The sequence below is a fragment of the Esox lucius genome, chromosome 6 (assembly GCF_011004845.1).
Source record: "Esox lucius isolate fEsoLuc1 chromosome 6, fEsoLuc1.pri, whole genome shotgun sequence".
Classification (NCBI taxonomy): Eukaryota; Metazoa; Chordata; class Actinopteri; order Esociformes; family Esocidae; genus Esox; species Esox lucius.
In genome coordinates this window covers 2,221,887-2,238,472 of record NC_047574.1, presented here as the reverse complement: position 1 = coordinate 2,238,472, position 16,586 = coordinate 2,221,887, and the positions used below count along the sequence as shown (strand labels likewise).

The following is a 16,586-nucleotide window of genomic DNA, read 5'->3' as shown; positions in this document are numbered from 1 at the left end:
CATGCACACACACGCACACATGCACACGGCCACACACGCACACACACAAAGGAACGCACGCAAGCACACACCTGACAGAGAGTAATGACTGGATCTGAAATGACTAGATGTTTCCACTCAGAGGAGCCAGCCAGGCATCTGTTGGTTCTCTACAGGCAGGGTCTGCTTGGTCTTATTGTTCTGTTGGTTCTCTACAGGCAGTGTCTACTTGGTCTTATTGTTCCGTTGGTTCTCTAAAGGCAGTGTCGTGTTGGTCTTATTGTTCCGTTGGTTCTCTACAGGCAGTGTCTACTTGGTCTTATTGTTCCGTTGGTTCTCTAAAGGCAGTGTCGTGTTGGTCTTATTGTTCCGTTGGTTCTCTAAAGGCAGTGTCTTGTTGGTCTTATTGTTCCGTTGGTTCTCTACAATCAGTGTCTTGTTGGTCTTTTGTTCCGTTGGTTCTTTACAGGCAGTAACATTGGTCTTATTGTTCCGTTGGTTCTCTACAGGCAGTAACATGTTGGTCTTATTGTTCTGTTGGTTCTCTACAGGCAAGAACATGTTGGTCTCATTGATTTGTTCATCATTCAGTACCAGGCCACCAGCACTCTTTTTGAATTCCTGAGTTTTGTTCTTAAACGGTTGCTAACAAAAGCTTGGTTTATGTGCACATGACAGATCAATGAAGAGGGCTGTCTAAAGGAACACACTACCTTGACATAACAGGGAATACACAGACAGTACAAGGATTATAACTCACTATCAACAACACAGAAAATGTTCCAAATCTCACTAGAAAGAAAACTCACTGCCACACGCGTCAGAGCGACAAGAAATCACACCACCAGTCCTCAGATCTGACCGGTTATTGATGTGCAGGACGGAGCCTGCTGCTCTGAAACGTGACCTGCAGATGGAGGAGAAGCAGAAGCCCGCCCCGCTAGCAACCTGCCTAGAAACCTCAATTGCCTGGGAGCAAAGGTCACTGGGCATTTGGGGAGGCAGGTCACGACCCCCCAGTCTCCCTCGTGGCATTGGGGGAGGGGGGGTGAGGTGGGAGGTGGGACTCGCAGCCAGGAGGATTCAGCAATAGTGATCACTGTGCGATCTTGCAGGCGCTGATTCAACTTTGATCGGACTTCATTGAAAGAACAACATACCTTCAAGAACACAAATCATGAAAACTGAGACACAGATATGCTGCTTTTGTGCTGGAGAGAATTTGTTCATGCTTTTATATTTCATCAAATGACAGACTGCGGCGAATCAAATGATAACCTATCGTCATTCAACTACCATGAACCAAAGGTGTTCCCACATCTCGCTCGCAAGACCCTTTGTAATTTCCATAGCAACCTGATTCACACCGGTTTGAGCCATAAAAGCTCCAAAACTGACAGTTTTAAAATCACTAGAACACACTACACTATGACTACTTCAGATACTGGTATTGACTCTAGTATGTATATACATAGTCTGCCTACTAAGATGTAAATTAGCCTAGCTAGACTTTTGCTAACAGTGTGTTGCATCGTAGTCAACGTTAGTCAACAGATTTCAATATTAAACGTATCACGTTGCTAACGGACTTCCGTAACTACAAAATAAGCGCACAAAGAAAAAGACAAAAAGTTAAACTCACCTTCTCCCATATTAGCGTTATTTTACATGATGTTTATTTTCTTTATTCTTTTGGGAGACCCGTTATTTATCAGAGGGCCGTGGTCATTTGGGTAACGGAATAATGTTGAAATCCATTTTAATGTCTGGATTCTGTAATTCCATCCATGTTTTTCAGCAATGCAGATTTTACAGGATAAAAGGATAAGATGAACACACTAATGAATTACCCTACATGACACATTTGTCTTGGATGAAGTGCTTTTATCTCGAGAAGTTGTAGATGGTTCCCATAAAATAGCAGCACAGATAATGTCATCAAATATTTTAGAAGTTGGAATTGTGCTGCATAGTTACAGTAATCTCCAAATGACTGTCATAATAGATACACTCACCTAAAGGATTATTAGGAACACCATACTAATACTGTGTTTGACCCTCTTTTGCCTTCAGAACTGCCTTAATTCGACGTGGCATTGATTCAAGAAGGTGCTGAAAGCATTCTTTAGAAATGTTGGCCCATATTGATAGGATAGCATCTTGCAGTTGATGGAGATTTGTGGGATGCACATCCAGGGCACGAAGCTCCCATTCCACCACATCCCAAAGATGCTCTATTGGGTTGAGATCTGGTGACTGTGGGGGCCATTTCAGTACAGTGAACTCATTGTCATGTTCAAGAAACCAATTTGAAATGATTCGAGCTTTGTGACATGGTGCATTATCCTGCTGGAAGTAGCCATCAGAGAATGGGTACATGGTGGTCATAAAGGGATGGACATGGTCAGAAACAATGCTCAGGAAGGCCGTGGCATTTAAACAATGCCCAATTGGCACTTAGGGGCCTAAAGTGTGCCAAGAAAACATCCCCCACACCATTACACCACCACCACCAGCCTGCACAGTGGAAAAAAGGCATGATGGATCCATGTTCTCATTCTGTTTACCCCAAATTCTGACTCTACCATCTGAATGTCTCAACAGAAATCGAGACTCATCAGACCAGGCAACATTCTTCCAGTCTTCAACTGTCCAATTTTGGTGAGCTCGTGCAAATTGCAGCCTCTTTTTCCTATTTGTAGTCGAGATGAGTGGTACCCGGTGGGGTCTTCTGCTGTTGTAGCCCATCCGCCTCAAGGTTGTGCGTGTCGTGGCTTCACAAATGCTTTGCTGCATACCTCGGTTGTAACGAGTGGTTATTTCAGTCAAAGTTGCTCTTCTATCAGCTTGAATCAGTCGGCCCATTCTCCTCTGACCTCTAGCATCAACAAGGCATTTTTGCCCACAGGACTGCCGCATACTGGATGTTTTTCTCTTTTCACACCATTCTTTGTAAACCCTAGAAATGGTTGTGCGTGAAAATCCCAGTAACTGAGCAGATTGTGAAATACTCAGACCGGCCCGTCTGGCATCAACAACCATGCCACGCTCAAAATTGCTTAAATCACCTTTCTTTCCCATTCTGACATTCATTTTGGAGTTCAGGAGATTGTCTTGACCAGGACCACACCCCTAAATGCATTGACGCAACTGCCATGTGATCGGTTGATTCGATAATTGCATTAATGAGAAATTGAACAGGTGTTCCTAATAATCCTTTAGGTGAGTGTATATAGTTTAAAATGACATATACATTGAATATAGCACAATTCTATGACCACCCTAAAAGTGTCAATATTGACCAATTTACACTAGACCCCTTAGTCCAAATGTCATTGTGAAATGGAAAACATTTGGGACCATCTGGCCAAACTAAGTAACTGGTCAAGAAGGGCCTTGGTGAGACTGTAGAACAGGAACACATTGGCCACTAACAGAGCTTTACATTTTCTGTGCAGAGATGGGAGAACCTGCCTGAAGGACAACATTTTCTGCAGCACTCCCTCAATAAGGTCTTTGTAGTAGAGTGGCTAGATGGAAGCCCCTCCTGGGTAAAATTCATATGACACGCCACCAGAAGAAGCTGGAGGAATGAGACCTGGTGTGATGAGACCAACATCAAACTGTTATGACGGAATCCCAAACACTACGTTCAGTGAAAATAAGGTACCACTCATCACCTGGCCAATACTATCCTATTCGGTGAAGCATGGTGGTGGGAGCATCGTGCTATGGGGATCCTTCTCAGTGGTAGGGACTGGGAGACTGGTCAGAATTGAGGAAAGGATAAACAGAGCAAGATACAGAGCAAGTCCTTGAAGACAACATGTTCCAGATCACAAAGGACATGAGAATGGCATGAAGACTCAGCACTAAGACAATCCTTGAGTGGCATCGGGACAAATCTGTTAATGCCCTTGAGTGGCCCAACCGAAGCCTAGACACATTCTGTGGGGAGACCTTGAGATAACAGTTCGCCGCCGCTCCCCATCCGATCTGACAGGGCCTGAGAGGATCTCACAGGGCCTGTGGAGGCTTACCCAAGAAGACTCAAAGATGTGATCCTAGCCAAAGCCACTTCTACAAACTCCAACAAAATGTGTGTGTTTGTGTGTGTATATATATACACACACACTGCACAGAAAAATTAAGGGGAAACCTAAATCACCCATCACGTCTCGATGAACAAAATATATTAAAAGATCATAATCTTTTCTGCATATTATGTAATTCAATGAGAACAAAATGACGTAACAACAGTCAATGGAAACCAAAATCAACAACCGACTGAAGGCTGAATTCAAAATCCCACTGGAAATCAAAGTAAACAATTGAAATCACAGGCTGTTCCAACTTGCATGAATTTCATCACGGCAACTCATAATGTGACTCAGTAGTGTGTATGGCCTCCATGTACCTGTATGCACTCCCGACAATGTCTGGGCAGGTTCCTGATGAGACGGGTGGATGGTGTCCAGGGGGATCTCCTCCCAGACCTGGATCAGGGCATCAAAGAGCTCCTAGACAGTCTGTGGCGCTACATTGTGGTGTCGGATGCACAGACACTTAACGTCCCAAAGGTTCTCTATTGGATTCCGGTCTGGGGAACGTGAGGGCCAGTCAATGGCATCAATGCCTTCATCATCCAGGAACTGCCAACACACCACGAAAAACATCACACGAGGGAAACCCCACCACACGAGGCCGGGCATTATCCTGCACAAGGAGGAACTCAGGGCCCACTGCACCAGCGTAAGGTCTGACAATGGGTCTGAGGATTTCATTCTGGTGCCTAACAGCAGTCAGGGTATCGTTGGCTAGAACATGGAGGTCTGTGCGACCTTCCAAGGATATGCCACCCCAGACCATCACTGACCCACTGCCAAACGGTTATGCTGGATGATGTTGCAGGCGGCATAACATTCATCTCCAGACTCTTTCAAATCTGTCACGTGCTCAGCGTGAACCTGCTCTCATCTGTGAATAGAACAGGTCACCAATGGCAGACATGCCAATTCTGGTGTTCTCTGGCGAATGCCAATCTAGACCATACTGGGAGATACAGCAAACCTCCTTGAGATGGCAAGTATGGATGTGCCATCCTGGAGGAGCTGGACTGACTGTGCAACCTGAATGGGCTGCAGGTACCGCCTCATGCTACCAGTAGTGACAAGGACACTAGCAAAATGCTAAACTAGAGAAGAATCAGTCAGGTAGGATAAGGAGAGAGCAATTGTCTGTGGCCACCACCTGCAAAACCATTCCCTTTTTGAGGGTTGTCTTGCTGTTGCCTCTCCAGTGCGCCTGTTTTCACTTGCATTTGCACCAAAACAGGTGACACTGATTCACAACCACGTATTCTTCATAACTGGACAGATTGACATCCCTGGAGTTTAACTGACTTGGTGTACAGTGATGATTTTGAGCAGTAGGTATGTACATATGTGTATGTGTGCTCATGTTCTTCAGTCAATACATGCCCAGATTTATAGTATAGGAAATGGGGACATTTTGGAAACAAAGAGGAGAGAGAGTGATTAAAGGAGGCCAGGGTGAGGTGAAATATTGTTTCCCCCCCCCCCCCAATTAAATTGTTTGTCAAAGCCTTCACAAAGGGTTAGTCAGTTTATCTGTTTCAAATCGATAGTGGAGACTCAGCATGAAGGCTTGTAGCCACACCAGAAAGCGTCATTAATTATTCCACCAGCTATCACAGCTGCCTCCTCCGGTGCTCAAGGTTGAGGCCTTATCTTTTCTTATTTCAAATCAATAACTATCTTCCTTCCCTCTATCTCTCTTTCGCTCCCAGTCTCTCTCCTGGAAATAATGGATGTGCTTTTTATTCAGTGCCTGTAACGGTGGGGCCGGCCAGAAGACAGCAGAGTGAATACCACAGTGAATACCACAGTGAATACCACAGTGAATACCACAGTGAATACCACAGTGAATACCACAGGCCCGGTAGAATCCGGGCCGGAACATCAAGGCCTTCTTAGAAGTGGTGAAGCCATAGTGGCGTACGGTTGAAACGCGGGCATGTTCGTAGTCTGACAGGACAGAACAATCATCAAGGGGAGGGCCTGGAATGACACGTCATGCATTCTTATCCCGGGGTCGCCACCTCTGAGCCGGAGCCGTCAGGGCCCTTCAGGATCCAGGCACCTCCATCCATTCACATTTTAACAATGATTATTATTCTAATGAACGGCGCCTGACAGACAGGGCCCGCGGTGAAATAACAGCCAGGCAGGCAGCCTCTAGACAGGAGCCATGTACACAATCAATAGCCAACTAGGATTCAAATTAAAGCACTAAATAATTACATGGTAATAATAGCTGAATAATTGCATTAAAATGTATAAACAACAAATATTCATGGCAGGCAGAGCTTTAATAGTATGCAGCATGGAGCAGGCCGTTAGCTAGCGTTAATAGGCCACTGTTGTCCTTAATTAACCAGCACTTGAGGATTAGAGAGGAAATTTGGTCATGGAGGATGAGTTCATATTTTCTCTGAAACACGTCATCCCCGTTATCCGCCACCGGTTTCTGGCTGTTCTCTGTAGAGGGAGGGAGACTGGAGTTGTTGTCACTCGGCTGTGTGTGTGTGTGTGTGTGTGGAAAATAGAGTGGGAAGGGAAAAGAAAGAGTAAGAGAAAGAGAAAGAAAAAGAGAGAGAGAGAGAGACGAAGAGACACTTCTTCCTGTCGGTGGTCTCCTGAGAGGTTTCAGAGGGGAGGCAGCTGAATACAAATCCAAAGAGACCTCACCTCCTTCCCTCATCTCAGGGTTTCCTACTAGCATCCTGGTGATAGTGATTCATAACGTGTCTGTCTGTGTCTGTCAGTCAGTCTCTGTGTGTGTGTGTGTGTGTGTGTGTGTGTGTGTGTGTGTGTGTGTGTGTGTGCGCGATGCATGGTTACGTGTACTTGTGGGGAAGAGATGCCCCCAGAACGACAGAAAGCCCAGAAATATCTGCCAAAAAAGGCTTTTGGCAGTTTCCTGCTACGGAAAATGTGTATTCCGGCTCAGGGTTTAGGTTTAGGGTAAAATGTACAATTGGTTATAGTGTTAGAATTGGGGTTAATTTTTCAGGGAGTTCAGGGATTACCAGTTAGGTTTATGGTTAGGCGTTATCGCTAGGTTGAGTTAAGGAAGGAAAGTTAGGTTTAGGGCTAAGGAACAGGGAAACCTGTGAGAACATTAAACGCAGAGGGAGTTCTTTCCTACTACAACTAACACTAACATTACTACTATACAACTACTACCACCACTACTGATACTACCACCACCACCACCACCACCACTACTACTACCCCCACTACTAATACTACTACCACCACCACCACCACAACTAACACTACCACTACTACAACCACCACTACTGATACTAATACCACCACCACTACTACTACCCCCACTACTAATACTAATACCACCACCACCACCACCACTACTACCCCCACTACTAATACTACTACCACCACCACCACCACCACAACTAACACTACCACTACTACAACCACCACTACTGATACTACCACCACCACTACTACCACTACTACCACTACTACTACCACCACTAATACTACCACTACTCCTACTAACACTACTGACACACTAGAACATGTGATCACCATCTATTACATCACAACCGGTACCCTCTTGCCTTCACAGTACATCACATTGACCAGTTCAACCGGTACCCTCTTGCCTTCACAGTACACCACACTGACCAGTTCAACCGGTACCCTCTTGCCTTCACAGTACACCACATTGACCAGTTCAACCGGTACCCTCTTGCCTTCACAGTACACCACATTGACCAGTTCAACCGGTACCCTCTTGCCTTCACAGTACACCACATTGACCAGTTCAACCGGTACCCTCTGGCCTTCACAGTACATCACATTGACCAGTTCAACCGGTACCCTCTGGCCTTCACAGTACACCACATTGACCAGTTCAACCGGTACCCTCTTGCCTTCACAGTACACCACATTGACCAGTTCAACCGGTACCCTCTTGCCTTCACAGTACATCACATTGACCAGTTCAACCGGTACCCTCTTGCCTTCACAGTACACCACACTGACCAGTTCAACCGGTACCCTCTTGCCTTCACAGTACACCACACTGACCAGTTCAACCGGTACCCTCTTGCCTTCACAGTACACCACATTGACCAGTTCAACCGGTACCCTCTTGCCTTCACAGTACACCACATTGACCAGTTCAACCGGTACCCTCTGGCCTTCACAGTACATCACATTGACCAGTTCAACCGGTACCCTCTGGCCTTCACAGTACACCACATTGACCAGTTCAACCGGTACCCTCTTGCCTTCACAGTACACCACCTTGACCAGTTCAACCGGTACCCTCTTGCCTTCACAGTACACCACCTTGACCAGTTCAACCGGTACCCTCTGGCCTTCACAGTACATCACATTGACCAGTTCAACCGGTACCCTCTTGCCTTCACAGTACACCACACTGACCAGTTCTCGGACACTATCAAAGGGAATCGTGCAAACTGCAGGTGAAAATCCTTCCGTACAAAATATGGGGGTTGAAAGGCTCCTAAAAATATCTGCGGGGGGAACCATGCTCTCTGCAGCTCTCTGAACATGCTGTACGCATGTGATTGAGACACCCACATCGTAATTATAAAACACACCAAAACGCCCACATGCATATAACTGTGGCTGCATCGCTGTCCCTCCCATAATGACTTCACTGGAGTCGGAGATGATTTGACGGGAGGCTCTGGGGCCACCTGCTGGCGGAGAAGGTCACAACAGGGGGGATATTATTATTAAAGGGGAACGACAGCGTTTAATTGAGATTGCATCAGCCATCTCATGATCCAGTAGCTTCAATACAAAGTAGACGTGGAGAATTGTCAATAATAAACCGCTTGTAATCACACAGCAGCAACCCTTCAAATGGAATTAGACAATGAACAATGTTTGTGAAATCCACAATTTAGCGTTTAATTATTACACCTACGATTTGCGTGGCGGTTCAGATCAATTCTTACAGCCAATTCAGCTGAGGCTTTGTCTCCCAGGGGGCCATGGGTTGATTTAATACACACCAGTGAATCACTGCAAGGATGACAGACACATGGACCTCAAGTTGTTCTGCCGAGGTTTCATGATGTCTCAATTACTGTTCATGTTATTAATCCCTGAGGGCTCTGGGGTCAATGATGGATACAGACCTTTGACCTCTACACAGGGGATGTTCAGAGTGATGCTAATGGGCTTCGTTCTGTAGCCCGGAAACAACACCCATATACACTGATGACTGGCTGGTTGATTGACTGGTTGACTGGCTGGTTGATTGACTGGTTGACTGGCTGGTTGACTGGCTAGTTGACTGGGGAACTGTAGCGTACTGTGGGTGTCTGTTAATAAATGTGTGTGTGTGTGTTGGCGTGTGTGTGTGTGTGTGTGTGGGGGGGGGGGTTGTAGTGATGTGTCGACACACTCAGTCAAACAGGAGTGTGTCCAGTGAAGTGGTAGGATGGGTAGCACATGCAGCCTGACACACGCACACACACACGCACGCAGGCACGCACGCACGCACGCAGGCACAGTTTATTTTATATTCCCTGCCTGACACCTCGACCAGGATGGAGACATTAGGGGTTCCCAACACTCACGACTCCCTCTCATTAGAGAAGGATAGAAACAGAGAGAGGGATAGAAACACATATAGAAACCGAGTGAGAAAAACAGAGAGAGAGAGGGAGAGGGCAATATAGACAGGGAGGGTGAGAAAGAGAGGGAGGAGGGGGAAGGAGACAGGGAGGGAGGGGGAGTCAAGTGTGTTTACAGAGTAGCAGAATGTGTCCTACACAAAGACCCTGGAGTCCTGGGGTTTAGCATGTACTAAGAGAGAGGAGGGGGAGACAGGAGGGGGAGACAGGAGGGGGGAGGAGGAACCTTTGTTGTAGGCAGATTGAGCTGCAGTGAGCAGCAGGGGAATGTCAGAAGTACAAACACAGCAGGGGGAGGGGTGTGTGTACGTCTCTGTGTGTGAGGGATCAGTGTGAGAACAGGGACTGTGTGTGTGTGTGTGAGAACAGGGACTGTGTGTGTGTGTGTGTGTGTGTGTGAACAGGGACAGGGTGTGTGTGTGTGTGAGAAGAAAGGACAAGCACCTTGTCTAACGTCCCGTGTCATGATGGTTGTGTGATCACTAGAATCTGTCCTCAGCTACCAGCCAGCGCTTGTGTCCCCAATGACACCCTACTCCCTTCACTTTGCCCCGCCTCTAACCACACCCCTGTGGGCAAAATAGGGAAGAGACTTTTGGGAAGCATGCTCTCCTTTAACATCCATCCATCATGTTAATAACAGCCTGCTGCTAAACACACACACAGACACACACGGAAACACACACAGAATTCATACAACAGTGGCTTGTCACAGGACATAATCAGCAGTTTCCTCCGGCTGTGGACGCCATTGTGACGCCACTAATCTGCATTTAGCATAGAGGAGAGGAGACGAGAGGAGCGAGGGCTGAGGAGCCAGGGCTGAGGAGCCAGGGCTGAGGAGCCAGGGCTGAGGAGCCAGGGCTGAGGAGCCAGGGCTGAGGAGCCAGGGCTGATTAACTTAATTGCTGTGAGCAAACAGCCTCTGAAAGGAGTCATGCCATCGGTGCTGAGATGCCAAAGCACACAATTAACCATCATTGGGTTGGACTGACAGGTGATAATAATAAAAACTAGTGCGGGAACATGCTGATTGAACGTTCCCACAGGAGGCTGGGAGATGTTTCTCCCAGAGCCCTTCATCGCAGTGAGATTCTGAGGTTTAATACAGTTGTTTAAGTGACTAATTTAATTACAGCCTGATTTAAGGTTAACAGCATTCAACAGGTGGATAAATTAATGGATCTGTAGGTCAGATTTCAACAGACTAATAATATTATAATTTGCGGTTAATTTAGCATTGTACAGTAGTTATGGTAACGTTGTACCTACACATCAGTCATAATAACAGTGAAGGTGACCCTAAAAAGACTACTTATTAAAACAATGAAAAGGGTGTGCTATGTCCTCCTAAGGTAATCTTTTCCAGATTTGTGGTGTTTGAGAACATTGTCATGCTGAATGTTGTGTTGCCACCTGCAGGACAGTGGGGAAATGGCACTGCCCCTAGACATCCCACGCCAGACCCCCAGCCCACGCCAGACCCCCAGCCCACGCCAGACCCCCAGCCCACGCCAGACCCCCAACCCACGCCAGACCCCCAACCCACGCCAGACCCCCAACACTGTGGTCATGGGGCTCACAGGGGGGACAAAGTGTCATGGTGAGTTTCGTGAAGCTCTATGTCCCCCCAGTTGGAACATATATATTTTATATATGTTTGAAAAGCTTAGGAGGACAGTCATTCATCAGATACAGTTCAGGAAGGTTCAGGCCAATATAACAAAGACCTTAGACCTTTAGTTTGTATAGTAGAACACACAGTCATGAGCCAGGTGTCCCAGGTAAAGACAAAGCTTTTCTCAGATTTCCAGTAAAACTGTGTGCCTTCATGAAATTGAATTTATCTTTTTTAACACTAACAAATCATGGGTATGCGCTGATTAAACACATGATGTGCTGACCCTGACTGTGTTCCACAGTCAAGGGTGTCCCAAAAGTCCAGACACCATAGCTTTTATTCTGCTGTTCGGCTGCTAAAGGGAGAGGGACTCAGTGTGTCTGTGTGTGGACACTAATGGAAACATTTGCTCCTCCGGTTGCACGTTTTAGAATCACTATGAACATTTGTAGATACAGTATGTTGGCAGCACAATCACATTTCATAAAGGTTGATCCTTTGGTTGCCATGGCAAAATGTCCTCAGCCTGGAATGTTCTGAATCTGTACACAGTATGTTGAAAATCATAATGTTGTTAACCTACAGTATTCAGAAACTAAAACATTATAAGTATGTTTAAGTTTCTGAATACCAGCAGAGTGATAAACTAAATGTTGTTAACCCACAGACCTGCAGGTCTGATTATGCCAAGTGTGTTTATATTTGGCTGGGCTAGCTTGCTAGATAATGTGATATTATGATGCAGCTTGATCATGTCACTGGTACGTAGAGAACAGTGGACTGAGGTACTAGAGGAAGCAGAGGCAGGGCCTGGTTCATAGAGGACAGTGGAATTAGGTAGTAGAGGATGTAGAGGCAGGGCCTGGTTTATTGAGGACAGTGGACTGAGGTACTAAAGGATGCAGAGGCAGGACCTGGTTTATTGAGGACAGTGGACTGAGGTACTAGAGGATGCAGAGGCAGGGCCTGTTTCATTGAGGACAGTGGACTGAGGCACTAGAGGATGCAGAGGAGGGCCTGGTTCATTGAGAAAGTGGACTGAGGTACTAGAGGATGCAGAGGAGGGCCTGGTTCATTGAGGACAGTGGACTGAGGTACTAGAGGATGCAGAGGCAGGGCCTGTTTCATTGAGGACAGTGGACTGAGGCACTAGAGGATGCAGAGGAGGGCCTGGTTCATTGAGAAAGTGGACTGAGGTACTAGAGGATGCAGAGGAGGGCCTGGTTCAGTGAGGACAGTGGACTGAGGCTCAGATGGCTTTCCAGGTGGCCAGGTGCACAAAAAGTGCTTACTCCGCTCAAAACACTACATTTGAACCAGCAAAATATTCCAACAGGACCATATTAAGCTGTTTGACCACCGTCCTGGAATAAGGCCTTGGTGGGGTTATTACGTAAACTCAGTGTGTGTACAAAGTTACATTTCAAAATCACAGCTGCCCTGCAATTAGTCTAAGCTTTCTAGTGATACATGATCAAAATAGAGTGAGAAAGTAATAACTTAACTGGGGTAAATTGTAGCGTGATAACGCACAGAAAAAGAAATCAGTCCAAGTGAGCCAGACTAATCACATGACCAAGGTCTATCCGCATGGTCATGTGACCATGAAGTTCAATGTGGAGCCACATGGGGGCGGTGTTGACCATTGAGGAGCCAAATATACAATATAGATTTGTTTAACTACAACCATTCATTTGATACCACTTAAAAGGGTGTTAAAAAACATTGCTAAACCTAGCCAACACTGTTCTGTTCATTAGACCTCTCAAGTAAAAAAAAAAATGAAACGGAGTGGTGAAACCCAGACCCATTTTCAAAGCATAATCTGACTTCACAGTCAACCAGATGGGCCCTGGGGGAAAGGCGGATGGGCCCTGGGGGTAAGGCGGAGGGGCCCTGGGGGAACGGCGGAGGGGGCCTGGGGATAGAATATAAAAAGTGGCAGACAATAGTTGGCTGGTGTCCCAAATCGCACCCCAATTACCTAGAGTGCAATACGTTTGACCTGAGTCACTGAAGCGGCTAGGTAATGTGTATGTTATCACTGACTAACAGGGACTATATGAAGTCACCCAACCCCCATTTACAGCCAGGGAGGTCAAACCTCACTGTCAAAGTGTCCTGTCAAAGGAAATCACTGTGCTGTCCTGGAATAGAGCACGAGACAGGCAGGTGGGGACAGTCGGCTGCAGCATTGACACACGGCCCTTTTGATGCTTCAACAGCAATAACGGTGAACAAGGTCAGGTTAGAGGGATTATATCTGGATGAGTAAGCACTTTCTCCCCTGCCGGCCAAACCAGATCCGGCTGTTCATAAAGCGTCTCGGAGTAGAAGCACTGATCCTGGAACAGTGTTGCCTTTTATTTGTATGACAAATACGTCGACAGACAAGGGTGCCAATCCCTGGATCAGCACTTATGCTCCTGGGGGGTGGGGGGGTGGGGGGGTGGGGGGGTGGGACAACGCCGCCCCCTCCTTTGTGTTTCCGCAGTGCTGGGATGGAGACTGACCCCCATGCTGACCATGCATGTTTGCACAGGCCTGGGGACACCACAGTGGTACTCCTGGTCAGTGCTCTGGGGCCTCAAATCGCTACCAGCAGCTAAGAGGACTGCTAAGGCAGCCGTTTCCAAGCTGTGGGCCGGGGGCCAGAAGGGGTGCACAACATCACCCACGTCTATGACTTGCATAGTTACAGAACAGTGGATACGAAAAGTCTACACACCAGCTGGCCAGGTTCTTGTGATGTAAAAAAATTAGATAAAGAACTTTTTCCACCTTTAATGTGACCTATAATGTGAACAATTCAATTGAAAAACAAACTGATATCTTTGAGAAATAAAAATAAATTAAATACTCACAATAACCTGGTTGCATAAGTGTGCATACCCTTAAACTAATACTTTGTTGAAGCACCTTTTGATTTTATTACAGCACTCAGTCTTTTTGGGTAGGCGTCTATTAGCATGGCACATTTCGACGTGGCAATATTAGCTCACTCTTCTTTGCAAAAGCACTCCAAATCTGTCAGATTGCGAGGACATTTCCTTTGCACACATCTGGCATTTTCACAGGGGTGTGTAAACTTTTTATATCCACTGTACATGAGAACAAATTATAGTGCATAATTTATCTGCATTTTGTAATACTAGAAGTTAGGAAGCAGCATGTTGTATTTGCTGAAATCTGTTGACACTTAAGTTGACCACTAAACCCACAATTCAATTCTCTCACTAGACAGGGCGGCTGGCTACATTAATATACACCAAGAGCTGAGTAGTCATTAACTGTACAACGCTCAACTGATTATCTTCAACATGTGAATTACAAAGCAATGACACAGTTGCCACACAGCATCCTGACTTCACAGACAGACCACTTCCATGGTCTTCTGAATGGTGCAGAATCACAGCACAGCTGCCAAATTACAGGACCTTAGACCATATTACAGGCCTTCTCCCATGGGTCAATGGAACTAGCCTTCTGGGGTTTCAAACACAGTGTCGCCTTGTCTTCCCTTTTGGGAAAAGTAGAGGATGACACCAGGCTGTGGGTTCAATACCCACAGGTGTGTTTCTGGGGGCTGATTAGCCCTTTAAGTAAAAGATATCTAGTAGGGTACAGTTTATACCAATATAATTTTGCCAAGAGTTAAAACAGACTAAATTACTACATTACATTTTACATTATCATCTATTTGAATTGCCTAAGAGGCAGCAACAAGATAATCTTAGTTACTCTGCAAAACATTCCAATGTTGACAAAAGCGGTTTTCGATTACTCTGAAGTAGCCCGCTTGGTCTCTAAGACTAACCAGTCTACACAGCGCGTTTGATAACTGCTATAAATTTACTACAAATGTTTTAGGTTAAATAGTTTGAATGCCTTTTCATTACAGCCTCATGAGACATCCTGTACATGCAGAGGCATTCACATTCAGCACATCAAGATAATCTAATGCCGACTAAAAGTAGCTTGTACAATTTCACTGACAAGCTAAGACAGACATGATTTGTTTCTGTAAAATAAACGAATTGTAATTCTCAGAAATCTTCACCAACACATTAACGTGTGTTCTGAAAGACAGATTTTCATCTAACCAAATCCCAAGTTTCTGACAGGAGGGTGCTTGTTCTATATCAGACCCGTCCAGGGTAAAAATGTTGAGATCTAAATGTAGATTAAGGGACAAAGAGAAAGGCATATATTTGGTTTGATTAATAACACCAGTATTACTGCATGTTTGGAAATGCATGAGCGAGAAACAGGGCAGCATTGTACATCACTGAGTCATCAGCATAAAAATAGAAATTACAGATTCTCAGCAAGTCACACACACAATTTACATACAGAGTGAACAACTAAAGACCCAAAATTCTACTCTGATGAACTGCAACAGAATGATATTCAATCCTGTCCATTACAATGGCCTAGGTTCTATTTGTAAGGTCATTCTGAAACCAGAGACAGATATCCAAAGCCAAGCCTAGCAAGGTCTATTTATTAATTAAAACAGAATGATCAACTGCATCAATACTTGATTCATTGATACATCATCCAAGTCGAAAATCAGACTGGCATTTAGTCAGAATGCAGTTGTCAGCTAAATACAAAACAAATCTCTGCATCTACCATGGACTTCACATAGCTCAGTTTAGCCACTTCAGCTTAAAACAGCACAAGAGGTTAAACGTCTTACGCAAACTAACTAGAAACATTTAAAAAAACAGACCACAGGCATGTCCTCCACAGACGCCAACAGCACGGGCGTTTACAAGGAACCAATCGTCTGAAAGGGTCTCTGAAGACACGCCCACTCACACCAATCCTTTAACCTATTGAGCCTCTGCTTCAAAATGGAAACTATTCACCGACCCTCAGAACACCGCTACACGTGCCACACCCATGAGGTTAAAGGTCATATTGTTTGTGAATCAGACCCTGATTTGATGTAGAGTGGGGAGTTTTTCAATGTGTTTCTGTGTGTGTCTATAACAATCTGAATGAAAGCTAAACAGATGTTCATAAGGAATACACTCATCTCCACTGCCAGCGTCAAACCTAGGTCTACTGCTTAAGTAAGTTCAAGTGCATGAGTAGCACTGGAACCTTCTCAGCCATAACCAGATATATTTCAGTTTACTGTGTTTCAGGGTGCTGTCAGGGGTGAGTGTGGAAGAGTTACAGCCAGGGTGATATTTCTGGGTTAAAAGATGATGGTAGAGACCTGCAGCTGCACTGGAATGAACGGCTGAC

The 16,586-nt window shown here is 45.7% G+C and overlaps 1 protein-coding gene across 3 annotated transcripts in view; it reads right to left on the bottom strand.

Moving 5' to 3' along the window:
• The window catches only part of adkb (adenosine kinase b), a 164,985-nt gene that overhangs the window by 145,031 nt on the left and 3,368 nt on the right, over nt 1-16,586 (bottom strand). The gene's annotated exons all lie outside the window — the stretch shown is intronic.